The sequence below is a fragment of the Triturus cristatus genome, chromosome 6 (assembly GCF_964204655.1).
Source record: "Triturus cristatus chromosome 6, aTriCri1.1, whole genome shotgun sequence".
NCBI classification, from domain to species: Eukaryota; Metazoa; Chordata; class Amphibia; order Caudata; family Salamandridae; genus Triturus; species Triturus cristatus.
The window spans coordinates 1,923,387,711-1,923,404,819 of record NC_140589.1 but is presented as its reverse complement, the minus strand read 5'-3'; the positions used below and the strand labels follow the sequence as shown (position 1 = coordinate 1,923,404,819).

General features: G+C 51.0%; 1 protein-coding gene across 2 annotated transcripts in view; it reads right to left on the bottom strand.

Annotated features, from left to right (window-relative positions):
- The window catches only part of LOC146822486 (uncharacterized), a 39,853-nt gene extending 28,216 nt beyond the window's left edge, over nt 1-11,637 (bottom strand). Inside the window, exon 1 of one of the 2 annotated variants that reach the window (XM_085613595.1) lies at nt 11,527-11,637. The gene's annotated coding sequence lies outside the window, so the exon portion shown is untranslated. The remainder of the gene's footprint in view (nt 1-11,526) is intronic. The other variant, XM_085613597.1, reaches the window with a different exon arrangement.
- Between the last annotated feature and the right edge of the window lie 5,472 nt (nt 11,638-17,109).

Below are 17,109 nucleotides of genomic sequence, written 5' to 3'. Positions count from 1 at the left end.
ATTAACTGCACAGAAGGGTTGGCGTTGCAGTGTAGGTGGAGCGGGCAGCTTTATTATACAACATACTCAGCTTTTGCTAGAGGGACGCTAATATGGATTAGTAGATGACACAGCAGTTAGTGGATCCAGATGGGAGGTTTGTGGTGGTGGTTGGACGTCTGAATGGGGTGGAAGTGACGTTGTGCAGTGTATATGCCCCCAATGTGGACCAGGCGGCATTCTTTGCTCACTTGTCTGTGAGGTTGGTGCTCTATTTGATCGGTTCGGTAATGATGGGTATTGACTTTAACTCTATAGCAGACACCAATATGAACAGGTCCCATCCCCCTTTGCCAGAAGCACCCATACATAGACTTTCTGAAGTCAGACGGGATTGGCAGGATAGATGGGGACTGGTAGACACATGGCGTGCGAAGTACCCAGGGGACCGCGACTATTCTATCTTCTCGGCATTACATGACCTGCATGTACGGCTTGATGCGATATTGTGCACCCCAGACATTCATGTAAAAGAGGGGGGCAGTGAATGTCTTGCGAGAACACATTCAGATCATAACCCGTTATTGCTGAAAATGCACTGGGTCCAGGAGAGACCTGTGATCCCGATCTGGTGGCTGAGGCCAGAGGCACTGGAAGATCCGGTCTTCCATGTCGAGGTTGAGATGGGCATCACTCACTACTTCCTCGAGAATGAGGGTACTGCATCGACGTTGGCAATGGAGTGGGATGCTTTTAATGTAGTGGCGCGGGGATTGTGCATTACTAAAATGGTGGGAGTGCGGAAGACATTATTACATGATCTAGAGATGGTGGAGAAACATTTGTGAAGGGCAGAGAGGGCCTGCCCTGAGAACCCTGGAGTGCAAGGCGATGCCTCCGACGCTAGAATGGCACTGGCAGCGCAAATAGAGTGGTTGCGCGGCTTTGATCATAGATCATACCTGGCGAGGGCACATGCGGAATGGGATAAAGTGAGTACGCTGCTGGCATGGTTGGCCAACCCGGCCCCTAGGGGCACACCCATATTGGAGTTGGCCACAGCGACGGGAACATCTGTGTATACCCAGCAAGGGATAAACGGGTTGTTCATGGAGTACTATACGGATTTATACCGGAGCAAATTGCAGGTCTCTGGAGAGGGTATGGGGGATTTCTTGGAAGATATAGAGTTGCCACGAATAGAAGAGGAGCAGGCAGATGTGTTAGGACAGGAGATCTCCTTGGGGGAAATAAGATCGGCGGTTAAACACATGGCACGTAATAAAACGCCGGGTGCGGATGGGCTGCCTATCGAGTTTTATGCGCAATATATTGATTTATTGGCCCCCTAAGCTGTTGGCTGTTTTTAGGGAAGCACAGAAGATGGGTAGGCTGCCAGCCTCCACTAGAGAGGCAGTTATTATCCCTCTATTGAAGTCACGGAAGGACCCAATGGGTAGGTCGGCCTACAGACCATTATCCATGTTGACTATTGATTATAAAATATTGAGCAGGATCCTCACAACTCGGCTTCTCCCGCACATGGTGCAGCTGGTCCACTATGATCAGGCCGGATTCATCCCTACTCGAAATACATCCACTAATGTGAGAAGTTTACTCCGCATACTGGGGGTAGGTCACGGCATGACCCCTGCCGCGGCAGTCCTTTCAATGGATAGTGAAAAGGCATTTGACAGCCTGGAATGGCCCTACCTGTTCCAAATTATGCGCGCCTTTGGTTTTGGGGAGGCATACGTGGGGTGGACAGAGATTCTTTATAGATCGGCAACGGCTCGGGTACAGACGGGGATGATGGTCTCTTCCTCCTGCTTAGTGGGATGGGGAACGTGACAGGGATGCCCACTTTCTCCGTTACTGTTCGCATTGGCCATTGAGCCCTTGGCGGCACATGCCAGATTGGGACAACACTACCTTGGTTAAGATTTGCGAGGGGATATGCAAAATATATCATTATATGCGGACGATTTACTTATGTTTTTGGCCAATACGGCAGATGCATTGGACGGCGCAACAACATTGCTCTGCGCATTTGGTAGGGTCTCGGGGTGAGCTGGACGAAGACTTGTTTGTGTGCGGTGAATCCATCGGAGGTGGGTCCGGCTCAGGTGGCAGGTATTAGGTGGGAGCCTCGATGTCTGCCTTATCTTGGAACTAATATTTATCATACATCTGATGATTTGTTGGAGGGTAATATAGGTAGAGATGTGCGGGGACTTCGGGCAGTCTAGCGTTTTGGGGTAATCTGCCACTTTCGCTAGCTGGGCGGGTGGCACTACTGAAGATGGTGGCGCTCCCTCGATTGCTGTACTATTTTCGGACGTTGCTGATTTGGGTCCCGGGATCAATTTTCAGACCACTCCGGATGATGATCAGTGGATTTTTTGAGGGGCTCTGGTCGACGGCGGGTAGCATTGGCTACATTGATGCACCCGAGAGCTGATGGGGGCTTGGCTGTGCCCGATTTCGAATTATACTATTTGGCAGCCCAACTGCAATGGCTTACTCAGGCGGTGGCTCAGGAGTTCAGGGGTCCAGATGGTCCTGAGGGCCAATGGATACCACGCCATGTATTGTTCTTTGTGGTACTTCAGCAGCGGCTGCACCTTGGGACACTATCTATTGAGGAGCGGACTCTGAGACTGTGTTGGAATCGGAGCCAGCGCAGGGCTGGCATTGCCTGCCCTTACGCCCCAGAGATACCTTTGGGCATGTGTACCGCCCTCCTGCATGGAGGGGACTGGAACGCGTTGGCCGAGTGGGAGAGGATGGGTGTACAAGTATTGGGAGATTTATACGAAGATGGGGCCCTGTTACCATATCAGGCGAAAACATGGGCTCAGTTGATTAGGAGGGCGTGGAACTGTACCAGGAATGTTAGATTCCAGTTGGTCCATTTTTTTATATTACACAGCGCGTATTTAACCCCTGCTAAGATTAATCAATACTTCAAGACAGACTCGGCCCAAAGCCCGCCTTGCAATCTGGTAGGGGCGGAGTTACACCACATGTTATGGGAATGTCCGCAAGTGGGAATGTACTGGGAAGAGGTGGTTGGCCTGCTTTGCGGAGTAACCGACCGACAAGTGGAATGTGAAATAGGCACTTGCTTATTGCATTGGTTTCCCCATACAACTAGAATGAAGGTAACAAGTAAGTTCTTGGACCTAGGTTTGTTGTTAGCCAAGAGGGATATTACAGCACATTGGAAGTCGAGGCAGGGACCTAACTTTGAGCGTTGGAAAGCAGAATTGATTAAGTGGGCAACGAGTGAAAGTATAGCCCGGCTACAACATGCTAAGCGGTCTAATAATGATAAGGCATTGGAGACAGCTAGGGCATGGGAGGCCATAGTAGCGGCACTGCAAGTACCCGAGGCAGACTCTGATACTAGTTCGATCCTAGAAGTGCAGACTGAAGTACCGCAAACCTCTGGAACAACCTGAAATCCCTAGACATAACCCTGTAATGCACCAGTGAAAATGACACAAATGAAGGTGAGATTGTTTTGTCCCGCAACTACAGTGATACAGATTCCAGAAAGAGTTATCTCTTAGTTTTTCAGCTCCTAGGAGACAGCGCACGCCGGTGGAACGAGGTGGGATGGGGGGGGGGGGAAATGGCATGTTGTTTGTTATAGTACAATGGTCTCATAGCAATTTTACTCAGTATTTGTTAACAGGACCAGACTAGCATGGAACACGGTTATAATATAAGGATACGGTACAGATGGGAATAGCTTTAATAGTATGAACAAGTATAAAGGTGTTGTTGCAATGGGAAGGTACCCGAGGCAACTGAGCCGGCAAGCATAAGTGATGGGGTACATTGAGAATTCATTAAGATGTAATGTTTGCCTTTTGGTTTGTGAAAATAATAAAAACAGTTTACAAAAAAATAATAGACCGAGTTGTAAAAAAGTTGAGATGGGGGGGGGGGATCATGAGAAACAACTGCAACTCCTTGAATTCCATTCCATTATTGAACTCAGTACAAAATTCCCATATGGTCACAACAGCGACGAGGAGTTAGCAGTACGCAATTGTTTCAGAGACCCCCTACATGTCCAAGAAAGGGCAACACAAGCGCTCTTTTTCAGTGAAACCACACATTTGCCCAACTCGATGCTGTACTCCCTTATCGAAAAGCAGGTGGAGCCAAGGTCGATCTCTCAAGAGTACTCTGAAGCTTGTTTTCTGTTGATCACACAAGATTTAGTGACAGCCACGCTGTCAAACTACACCTAATAAAGTGTAGAGCTTAGGGGTTATTTCTTTTGTTTGAGCCCGTGGCTGAATCATACTTTTCAGACTTCTAATCAGCACTGAACGCATTAACATAAGTTACACAAATGACTGTCTTAAGACAGAGTGACCATTTCAAGGAGGGTCACTGGATCCACATTAGACGGTAAGAATGCTTTATTAGCATGTGCCTTGAAGTTCAATGTCCGCAGGCTTTGAATGTTGCAGAACTTCACAGGCACAGTCATTTGATCTCTTCCAAGGTATGCGAATGCTTCCTCTCTCTGGCTCCCAGTTGCTACCATCTATTCTTATAACTGAGCCAGGGGCGCCGCACTCTGAGCCAGGGGCGCCGCACTCTGAGCCAGGGGCGCCGCACTCTGAGCCAGGGGCGCCGCACTCTGAGCCAGGGGCGCCGCACTCTGAGCCAGGGGCGCCGCACTCTGAGCCAGGGGCGCCGCACCAGATTATCCCTGTAGAACGTCCACCCGCCGCTATGTCACTAGGGACACTTTCCAGTCTTGGATTTTGCGTGACTGCCTAATTGAATCTGGGTGTTGTCGTCTTACTTTGCATCCATTGTGCTAATTAGACTAACATACCTAAAATGAATGATTTATAGATGAGAAGTTCAGGACTGGAGACAGAGTCCATAATAATCTAGAGTGAAGGGATCACTCTATATTCATGTGATAGTCTGAAAATGAAACATGTTGGATTAAACAGCTTCCAAATTCAAATTGAAATGACTCATAGCATAATAACTGCATTGAGAGGTGGGAAGCATCCCATGGTCAACTTTCGAGAACATGTTTAGAATGCCAAAGCCTGCACCAGGGGGGTCAGGGACACGGACAACACCAAAGGCAACAGAGGCACAGAAATGGGTCGGTGGAACATAGACATACAACTACAAGGGAAGTGGCACAGCTAAACTAGCAACATTAAGAGACACTCTGTGCATCACCACCATAGATATGGAATAGACCGCGACAAGAGCGCAAGGATCAGCAAACAAAGACAGTGCTGACGATGCAGGCTGAAAAACAAGACAGCAAATGAACACAAGCGATGTGATATAAACACAGACGCACAGTCTATTCCTTTAACACAAAGGCATAGATCTATGGGTCTTAATCTGGGGCCTTTAACAACAATTTATGGGAGCCTTGACAGGTGAGAAATGAAATAATATTAGAAACATTGTAAAATTGAAAAACATACAACTCTGTGCAAATGTGAGGGAACATGAAATGAGAGGCTAAAATGTAAGTTGTCTCCTTAGCCTGATTAGTGGGAGCAGCACAAGGACAGCAAGCAGAATCCTGCTGGCATGGGTGGTCTCAAGTGAAGCACTGGTATGCGTCAACAAAAGGACAACATGCAGCATGAGTAAGCCTCCCTGTTTTCTGTTTTTACTTATTTTTACAGATAAATAGATCTATTTACTGACACACTGCTGCTGCTATTGACACACTGCACTTTACCTAGGCTGCTGGAGGCTAGCTCCGCTTTTTAGATAGTTTTAAAATTGTTTTGTATGCTCGTGTACATTTTAATTAATCTGTGTGATTAGAGTGCTAATTTATTAATCCACCACTCGTGATTATACTTTTTGATTGCTTACCTGCTAACCCTCAAATTTACAGGCTAGCTGGGCTATTCTCGCCGGAATACTTCCGCCCGCCATCTTGTGAGGGCTAGACACGCGGACACCACGATTGGGTGCTTTGCGGTCTAGTCCTTGGCTCGTATCCCCTGCCACTTCCTATTTACTCTTCCTAGAATGCAGGCGCGCAGCGAATGCGCGCAGCGGGGCGCCAGAGGAAAGCCCGTCTATGCCCGTCCGGACCCAGACGGGCCTAGGGCCTGCCATTATGCCCGTTGTTCCATCTTTGCAGGGTAGTTTCATCAGGTATGCCACGATTGATCTCCTGTCATTGCGACCCCCAAAATCGGATACATGTGGGTTCATTGTGAACCTTTTGTAAGTTGTAAGGTGTGTAGCCCAGGGCCTGGGGCCCATAAGGCTAGAAAAAAGTTAGAATTTGGTCTGTTGAACTGTAGGTCACTTCCCTGTCACTCCACAGAAATTAACTCATTAATCCTGGACTATGATCTTGATGTCTTATTTTTAACGGAGACATGGATCACGTCCACATCCGGCCCAGATATGGTCCGAGCCCTCCCGCCGGGATTTGTGATTTTCCATCTCGACAGACCCATAGGGCGGGGAGGGGGTATGGCTATTCTGTACAGGGATACGCTCAGTTGTAAAGCGCAGGAGGCCGGGGTCAAGGACTGCGAAAGCTGTCAATTCTCCCTCTGGCTGTCCCCCATGGTCGCCATTTCAGGTCTCCTTGTCTATCGCCCCCCTGGGGCAGTGGCCGGTTTCATTGATTCACTAATGGAATCTGTTACCTACCTAGCTTCCTCTACTACGAATTTTGTCGTGTTAGGAGACCTGAACCTCCATTTTGAGGATTCAATGGACTTGCCTGCTACTGACCTGCAGTGTGACCTGGGCGCTATGCAGATGAGACAAATTAATTTAGGTGCGACCCATGAAAAGGGTCATCTGCTTGACCCAATTATCTCAAATATGGAGCAACTAACCGCCCTACCTCCCCTTGCCCTACCGTGGACAGACCATTTTTTGGTCTTAGTCAGCTGGGCTCCTGCGGTTTGGGATCTCCCCACACCCAGGACATTTAGGACGGATAGAGCTTGGTCGAGGCTCCCTATGGATAAATGGGCGGCCCACTTGGAGTCAACATGCCCCCAAGGGGGGTCTGACCCGGTGGATGCGGATGCCAGCCTGGAGAGCTGGTTGAGTAGCTCCCTAGACGCCATTCTCCCAAAGAAAAAGATGCTCATCAGGGATAAGAGAGCGGGCTCGGCCCCATGGTACTCTCCTGAGCTGAGGGCACTGAGAAAGAGCTGCAAAAGGCTAGAACGGGGGTGGAGGAAGGATTGGGGGATAACAAGTAGGAACAATTATCGCTCAGCCATGAGATCGTACAAGAACGCGATAAGGGAGGCTAAGATCAAATACTTTGATGAAAGAATTTGTAAAGCCACTTGTTCCTCGAGAGAGTCCTTCAAAGTGATGAAGGAGTTGCTAAAAACCCCCGACCCACCGGTTATTCATGACAATCCCCAAGGGAAATGCCTGGAGCTGGCTACTTCAATTCCAAAATTGAGACCATCCTACGCTCACTCCCTCAGCTAACTGCAGTGGCAGAGCCAACTGCTCAGCAAAGGGTAGGAGCAGCTGAGCTGGACCTTTTTGGCCCTGTGACTGCGGAGGAAGTGTTGAATGTGCTTGGGAAACTGAAGAGTGGCTCTCCCAAGGACCCTGTCCCGATGCGATATTTAAAACAGGTTGCGCCGACCATCGTGGCCCCAGTGACCGAGCTGATTAACCTGTCGCTTTCGCAAGGGGTGGTGCCACCTGGATGGAAAGGAGCGGTCGTGAAGGCCCTCCTGAAGAAGCCGAGCCTTGACCCCACTGACCTGGCTAATTTTAGGCCAATTTCCCTGCTCCCAGGCGTGAGCAAGGTGGCTGAAAGACTGGTCAACTACCAACTCTCGAATTTCTTGGAGGCCAATGGCCGGTTACGGGATTCCCAGACGGGATTCCGTCCTGGACAGGGCACAGACACCGCCCTTCTGGCCGTGGTGGAGGAAGCCAGGTGCATTCTGGATGCAGGAGGGTCAGTGGCAATGATCCTCCTGGACCTGAGTGCGGCTTTTGATACCGTGAATCATCAGGTACTACTCCAGTGGCCGGAAGGGTTGGGTGTCACAGGGATGGCTTGCCTCCTTTTTAGGAGGACGGTCATTTGAAGTTTGGGAAGGAAACGAGAAGTCGCCCCCCTTTGCCCTCCAGTGTGGGGTTCCCCTGGGCTCGTCGTTGAGCCCTACATTATTTAATGTATATATGGCCCCCCTGGAGGATGTGGTGTCTCCGTTTGGCTTTAACATCATCAGCTATGCGGATGATACGCAGATGGTGGTGGGTCTCTCTCAGTTAGAGAAGCAACCAGCGGTGCTTCACTCCTGCCTGGAGGAAGTGTTTGGGTGGATGTGTAATTCATCCCTTAAACTGAATGGCTCAAAGACCGAGCTTATGATCTTAGGTCAATCTTCCTTCTCCCTGTCCCCCAGTAGCTGGCCCGACTGCATGGGAGCTCCTCCCAGCCCGAAGAAGGAGATTAAGAGCCTGGGGGTGTGGCTGGAGCAGGACTTGACGTTCAGAACACACGCCAAAAAGACCGCGGGTGCATGTTTTGGTATGCTCCGGTCAGCCCGCAGGATTCTGTCACTCCTCCCTGAGACCTCCCGTAAGCTGCTTATACAGGGGCTCATCATTTCGAGGCTGGACTACAGCAATGCACTCTTCTTGGGCGCGCCGGAATCCACATTTAAGAAGTTGCAGCAGGTGCAAAATGCAGCGGCCAGACTGCTGATCAATGTTCCCAGAAGGCAGTCCGTCAAACCGGCACTGAAGGCGCTGCACTGGCTCCCGGTGCGGGAAAGAGTAACCTTTAAAGCACTCTGCATGGCACAGAACAGTCCGCAGGGGAAGGGTCCAGCGATCCTGAGGAACATGATCCAACCCTATAAAGCTGCAAGGGCTCTCCGCTCGGATCATAAATTCCTCCTCCAGTCTTCTAGAGTAAGGCGAGCCCGCACCGGAGGGAGAAGGTTCTCATGAACACGGCTTCCGCTTGGAACTCGCTTCCACTCGTGTTGCGGGCAGAGATCAGCACTCTGCGCTCCCGCAAACTATTAAAAACTCATCTGTTCCCAGCCTAATGTGTCATGTGTTGGGCGGTGGTTGATCTATGGATAGCGCTGGGATGCTCAAGGGTAACCATGCGCGATATAAAACTCCAAATAATAATAATAAAACATTCACTTTCGCGTCTGTATTTATTTTTAAGTGTGGATAAAAACGGAAATTGGTTGATTTTTGAGTAATTCTAAATACTGTCTACCATGACTGCCTGGCCAATAAATGTGTGGATTGATAGGAAATGGGGTTAAAAAAAAAAAAAAAAGGACTTTTAGTAAAGAGGCTTTAACAACAGTAGATATGCACAAGGTTGAAACTGAAATGTGCATATTTTTCTATAGGTGCACTGATTTATCTTCTGCGGGTGTTCACAGCACTGAAACCTGGCAAACATGCAAGCATGAGTGCATATTTATAGGTTAAATAAATGTGGAAAAATACTAACTTCAGCTTCTTTTTCCACATAATCCAAAATAAATATGGATAAATACAGACGGAAATGACGAAAAAATAAATACCATAAAACCGGGAGCCCTAATTAGGAGCAAGGAAACAGAGTGGTCTGCTAGTCCAGCATACAGCTTTGCCTTTTAGAAATAAAAACAGATTTTGAAAAGTTCCAACCTTCCCATTACAAATGTGATTTTTATATATTTTTGGTGTGTTTATTAAGTCAAACATTTCATAATTTTGCATTGTTTTTTGTATATTTCTCTCCGTATTTTGCGCATAGTTTTGAGGTTCAAAGCATAGAAATAGCTTCGGTGGGGGCCCCGGTTTTCAGCAGTGATTCAGCGGGGGCCACAGAAGTCAAAGGGTTAAGAATTGACCCCTGAGAATAAGAATGAAACAAAGAGACAAAGTGTGTGACACTGGCAGTGTCAGGAAGGATTGCAATGCAGGAAGGGGGCAGCCACAGATATACAGCCACATGTTGGGGGTCACTCTAGAGACCTGTCACTAAGTGAGAGGCACAAAGATTGAACCAATGCCCCACACGCAGGAACAAAGGTGATGGACAAAGTGCCAAGGCGAGCCCCAGAGGTGGAAAGAGAGTGGAGGCAAGTGAGCATGGAAATAAGACACAACATTAACAAATGGAGCACAATTGTGCCAAAGACACAAGAGCAGCAAATAATACGTGTGTGCGAGCATGCAAGACTTGGAACAAGTGCCCCTAGTGATTAACAACCAACTAAAACCGCCCCCTCCTCAGCACAGCAATCAGACTCGAAGGCCCGAAATCTGCACAGACCCTGGCTTGTAAAGCCTGCCTGTGAACGGGTCCCTCAAACTCCTTGTGTTAGTGGGGGCACTTTTTAAGTGTGAAAGAGTCCCTCACACATTGAAATGAAAGTACTGCATGATGGGGGTGCAAGAGTGATAGAAGGGGTGGCACTGCCATGCTCGCGGGCACAGCTGGTATACTTTATACACTCAGTGTCCATGGATGCATACGTCACTTGTGCCCTCATGCCAGACCAATGAGGGGGGGGGGCGTGCTCTCATGCCAGACCAATGAAGAGGGGGGGTGCTCTCATGCCAGACCAATGAAAGGGGGGGTGCTCTCATGCCAGACCAATGCGCCCCCCCCTTTCATTGATCTGGCATGAGAGCAGAGGGGGGGGCTCCCCCTCTGCTCTCATGCCAGACCAATGAAAGGGGGGGGGCGCGTGAATAGGGCGTGATGCCGCTCACTGGAAGGAAAGCGGACTGGCACAAGGGGTCACACGGTCAGATTGAATGCAAGATGCGAGGAATGATCCTGGCACGCCTGTGAGAGGGGGGCAGTCTCAAAGGGTCAGTTGTTGTGTACCCAGTGCCCGCATCCATAAATGAAAACATTACACTTCGGCTTGAAACAAACAGCGGAAAATTGCATGAAGCACAACCAGTGCAGCACAGGGTGAAAGTAATCCGAGGGGGTGTGTCTGCCACCCCACAACTCACCTGCATCAGATCACACGGCGCGCTCACCTCACACAGCACCACAACTCACCTGCAGCAGATCACACGGCGCGCTCACCTCACACAGCACCACAACTCACCTGCCGCAGATCACACGGCGCGCTCAACTCACACAACACCACAACTCACCTGCAGCAGATCACACGGCGCGCTCACCTCACACAGCACCACAACTCACCTGCCGCAGATCACACGCTCAACTCACACAACACCACAACTCACCTGCAGCAGATCACACGGCGCGCTCACCTCACACAGCACCACAACTCACCTGCATCAGATCACACGGCGCGCTCACCTCACCCAGCACCACAACTCACCTGCATCAGATCACAAGGCGCGCTCACCTCACACAGCACCACAACTCACCTGCAACAGATCACACGGCGCGCTCACCTCACACAGCACCACAACTCACCTGCAGCAGATCACACGGCGCGCTCACCTCACACAGCACCACAACTCACCTGCAGCAGATCACACGGCGCGCTCACCTCACACAGCACCACAACTCACCTGCAGCAGATCACACGGCGCGCTCACCTCACACAGCACCTCCGAATGAAAATAACTCGCCTGCCGGAGTCTGGCATTCAGGACTTATGTGGTCGCCCTGCCATTGCCAGTGACGTCAGAAGGGCGTCATCCAGGGGGAGTGGTCAGATTGGGGGCAGTCCTAAAACACCCTGTCTGTTATGCCCCTTCGTTCGTCGCCCATCCCCCAAGGGAGGGGATGTGTCTGGACCGGGCCCCCCTCTTCTACAGAGGGAAGGAGGGGGGAGTTGGAGGGCTGGGGATGCAGGAGGTGCGGGGGGGGAGGTATGAAATGAGATTCCATGCCCCCCCCATGGGCAGCGATGCATCAGCACCTGGACTGTGCCAGCTCGAGGACTGGTGCTCCCCCACCAGGGAAGGGCCTGTGGGTGGGGTGACCAGATCTTGAGAAGCGAAAACCGGGACCTTTTGCAAAAACAGAAGAAGGACTACAATTTTACATCAACAATGCTTCGCAGAATGACAACTCTTATCAACATTGGAACCCAGAAGAAGCGCTAAGAAAATAAATAAAATGTAATTTCTAAAACCAGCAGCGTACCTGTTCATTAAATTGCTTCCTTTTAACAGCTGCTAACTAGCACAGCTTTAGAACACCCAATCTCACTTCTCACTGGTTTCAGGCGACCCCCTCTAAAATGCGGAACATGAGCCAAAACTGCAAAAATCTTCCAGGACAGCTGGTTAAAAGCCGGGACTGTCTGGGTAAATCCGTGATGCCTGGTCACTCCACCTGTGGGGCTGGCTCTCCATCCGCGGGCCCCGTGGGAAGGGCCCCCTCCCAGCCCCTGCACCCCTTCTTCTGTCGCCTTTCTTAGTGTGTGTGTGTGGATACAGGCTCAATGTAGTGCTAGAAGGTGGGGTTTTGTAGCGCTCAGAGGTTGCAGGCTGCGGCACATAGTGCCAATATCGGCAAACACTCCTCCTCCCCCATACAGCAATCTCCTAGAGCAATAACCAGACAAGACACCTTCTTTGTGGAGAAAATTGCTGCAGGTTTATTAGCATTACAAATATGCCAACATTGGTGGGTTATCTTACGGGCGATCCCAAGGCAGGCAGCCCCTCGCCGCCTGCCACCTGATGAGGCAAATTACACCGTGGCCCTGCCCAACAGTGTTTGCCATATTTTTGGGGAGTGGAGACCCCTCCCACCTGTGGGCCAGCTGCCCACCCCTTTGCTCACGCCCCATAAGGGGGCGGAACCTGCCAGGCAACCCCCGGTTGCTCAGGTCCACAACCGCCCGTAGGACTAACGGGGCGCCGTCGCTCCTCCAGGGTCCAACACGAGGACCTCCCTGGGGATATTTGGCCTTTGCACCCTTGTTGTGCTCCTGCAGAGGGTACCCCTCTGTACCTTACAGCCTCTGGATCGCCCTGTAACTCCGCCACAGCTCTGGGTGTGGCCACCTTCACCCCAGAGCCCCCCACCAAGATAGCCTTCATTACTTACACCCTGCTGTCTCTAAGGCCTCCCCCAGATCAAGTAAGAACAGGTCCTTACCCACTCTGGACAGGTGTACCCCATCTTTATCAAAACACCCTGTGGCCTTAGTGTGCAGTAACCCATGATGGATGAAGCCAAACCCCCTTTGCTCAGTGAATATCCTCATGGCGCTGTCAACCTTCCTGCGAGAGACCTCCATGGCTTCCCTTCATTGTGCGCCCTGCCACACTCGCCGGGGCGTTATCCCAGACCACCATATCTCACAGGTCCCCAGCTGGTTGCTCCTTACACATGGTGCCCGTCAGTGCTTGAAGCAGTGCCCTTCTCCCCAGAGATGCCAGATTATTCCCTCCCAGGAGTATGACCAGCACATTAGGACGACAAATCTCCCCCAAGACTCTGCTGTAGCTATTTCAGCAAGCAGGGCCAGCGCATGCCCGGGTATCCTAGCCAAATTATGTCTACTCTTCAGTGAATTTACGCTTGGCGCGGTTAACTCTTTTGCGCGAGGCTTCCAGGCCTCCCTTGACCGGGCTCCTTGCTTCACTAAGCAAGTGGTTATCCTTGACCCCTATAACTCGCATGCCCCTCAATAGTTGCCATCTTACGCAGGGAGGACTTAATTTCTTACATCAGTGCCTTCCTACCCAGGGAAGGCAACTCATTGCCTCTTAACTGTATGTCCCACTGTAGGAGGGGAGACACCCCCCCCCCGGGTCTGTGCCGCAGCTATCTTCAGCAAGCTGTTCAAGCGCCAGCCTGGGCCCCCAAACCGAATTAACTCAGTGGTGGAAACAACACCTGTCTCAGATGCCTGCATTCCGCCCCTCATGCCACCCTGAAGACGCACAAAAGGCCATATGCCCACCCCTTGATCCTGGCAAAATAAAACAATGCTGGGTTGCTTAACACCATTAATTGAGCACTGCACACCTTCATTCAGCAGATACACAGGCCTCTCCCCGGCCCAGCAAACAAATCCAAGGCCACTTTTAGCAGGTGAAGCCCCATCTTCTTCAAAACACCCTGTTGCCTAGGCAAGCAAATGCCTAACGCACATGCCCCCACTTGTTGCCTAACTTCCACCTGGAGGACTTCATCACTTGCAACAGATCCCTCGTCCCCAAGAGAGACAAGTGAGTACACAGGGCAAGCGTTCTTGGCTAGTGGAGCCCTGTGGAAAGTCATATGCATAACGTGCCTGCCCTTTCTTTTCCTATTTCCCGCACGTCCAACCGTCTGCAAGCGATCAAAGATGTTGAGTCACCCTGCTATTGTCCCCACCCTGCCGTGAGTGACCCAGTGCCAAATGTCTCCTATTGTAACTCGGAAGCAGACATGAGGATGGTGAGAACGGGAGGACAGTTAGCGACAAATGCCGCCCCCCCCCTCGTATGACTGCAGACTTTTATGGAGTTGTGTAGCCGTCCCGGTGTAGCCACCCTGGAGTGGAATACCCAGCCCCCGGATTGGGATGTTGCTGGCAGCAGGAGAGGATATGTAGGAGCTCTAATACACTTTCTCAACCAGAGTCCTCCAACAAATGAACCCCACACCCGAGGTCCCTACCGTCCTCTACGGGTAACCACTCCTACCCATCTGGCTGGGCCAGCAATGGGGCAGGCAGTCTATAACCAGGAGGAAGCGGAAGCGTCCTGTGGTACCCACTGCTGTCCGAGTCTAATTCTATGCGCCGCAAGCCCCTACTGCGCCTGCGCCCCTAGATAGGACCTTGACCTTACTTCCTGTAAGTTTATAGGGGACCAATTATTTGACCATCAATAACTTAGTTGCCGCCTTGAGTGTGGTCTGTTGTCTTTCCAATTACTTGTTGGTACCAAATACTGCCCGACACCTACCACGCTCTACTGAAGATCTATCATGCCCCCTGGCTTACCTCCTGGCCTGCCCCATGCAAGATCCATTTGTGGTAGCAGACAACCCCTGAAGGGCAGTATCCTCTCACACTGCACCCAAACACTTTCCCCTGTCAGATGCTAGACATGTAAAGCGCTGTTCCTTGAATTTTCACCCTGTACTTAACTCATTGAGCCTATCCTCCGGCCACTCCCCTGGGTGGCATACAGACGGGAGACCGTTGCAATATGTTCCCACATGGTACAGCCCCATCATATTAGATGTCTGCTTCCTAACCGGCCAAGCTGGGCTGGCTATGTGGGACGGGATGATAGTAACTGAAGCCACTTGTACCCTGGCCTCGGGCCTGTCATAATGTATACCAGGGCTCAGTCAGTGGGCGGTGAGAACAGGCGGACAGTCTGAACAGAATCCCATCCCAGTCTAACTCTGGACTATGACCGGTGCACCCTTCCTGGTGGGATTACCAAGCACCCACCTTAGAAGAATTGCTGGAGTGCCGGAGAGGAAAAGGGGTAGCTGCCCTGCACCTTGTCAGCAAGAGTCCTCCCCCCAGTGTACCTCACACCTTGAGGCCCTGTCCCCCTATAAGGGCCAACACTCTTAGACCCCCTGGCAGGACCAGCTATGGGCAATCAGTCTCATAACAAGAGTGAAGCGTCCCATGGGACCCCTGGTGTGCTGAGGGACCTTCCCGTTACCTGGCCTCTAGGTTTGCCCCTCCCCCAGTTGTTGATACCTCTGTATCGAAACCATGTTGTGGCGTAGTCCAGTACCCCTGGGGAATAATCATTTGTGGCGCGCCAAGCCTGTCAGTGCCCTGCCCCCCTGTAGCACGGATCAACTCCCAGAAATCGCAGGCAGATCCCACGCAAGAAACTTAATAGTGACACCGAAGATCAATGCACTCTCCAAATGCCTTTGGAGCGAACTCACCTGCCAGCTTATTCCTAGCTTAAACAAGGTACAGCCCCCTAAACCTTGCACCAAGACCAGCTCCTATCTTACCAAGTCTTTCCTCTCCTTGCCACATGGTGAGGTAAGCTTGCCCACAGGGTTGGCATCTGCTATGCCAAACATAACATGGGAGTGTTCAAACACCCTGTCCCCGACGGATAGCATAGCACTGATCAACAGTATTGCACCCCACTCGATGAATAAAGGTCTTACCCATAATAGACATGTCCTAACCACCATGTCTACCCAAAGGTGAGAAAGATGACCCCATACTCGCCGGGCCCCGCCCTAGCCGACCCGTTTTCATCTGCCAGACGTAGCAGCAGTGTCCAATACCGAGAGGGGGCAGCAAGAATCACTCCCAGTGGCCCAAGGGTCTTGATGGCAGAGCCGCGGAGATCCACTCAATGCCCTAAATACAAACCCTACTTCTACTGCGTTGTCCCCTAAGTCAACCGACACCAGGTCTGTATGCCTGTGTGACAATTAAGACAGGTCGAGCCCCCCAAGCTTTAAGAATTGTTAGGCTGGCAGGTATTAGTTGTGTTGGATTATAAACAACACATTTTCTGCTCATTTTAAATGAGCAGCTGTCCTAAGTGCCGGTGCCCGTTAGCATGTCAATGTGCATGAATTCAATATCCGTAATCCACACGCCTAAACCTGCGCCCGACCCATTGTTAGGTCATCTAACACGGTCCCGAATGCGACAGCTTTCCCCTCACTATCGCGATTCCACTAGTTTGCCCCTGGGCGGACCCGAGTCCCCTCCCCCAGGTGGCCTGCACCCTGTGTACCATTTAAAAACCCACATAATCTTTTGGTATGCCTGCACGCCTCCCCCTAATGTGCGCCCTGTCCATACCTGCTCCAGTTCCCTGTAATGCCCTCCTTGTGTAGTGCGCAAATCTTGCTCCTGTGTGTCCTGTATTGAAAAACACGTTGAACTCATTCCAGGCATTCCTGTCTCCTGGGACCCGGCTTCCCTGTCCGGAGTGCACTGTGTGCCCCTTAACCATGTAAAACACACAAGATGATGGACGGAATGTTGCACATTGGCAAAACATTCACCCCCAGTCACAGATCTGGGTTTAATCCATCGTTATTTTGCTCACCACGCCACCTCAGTTCAGACATGGCCATATGCAAATCAGTGTTGACCCTGTGCCTCATGGGAACAGTCCAGCCTGAACTGCCGAGCCATGTCTTCCCTGCCCCTTAACCATGTACCTGATCTTTGGCCTAGCGCAGGCTTGGTGTCT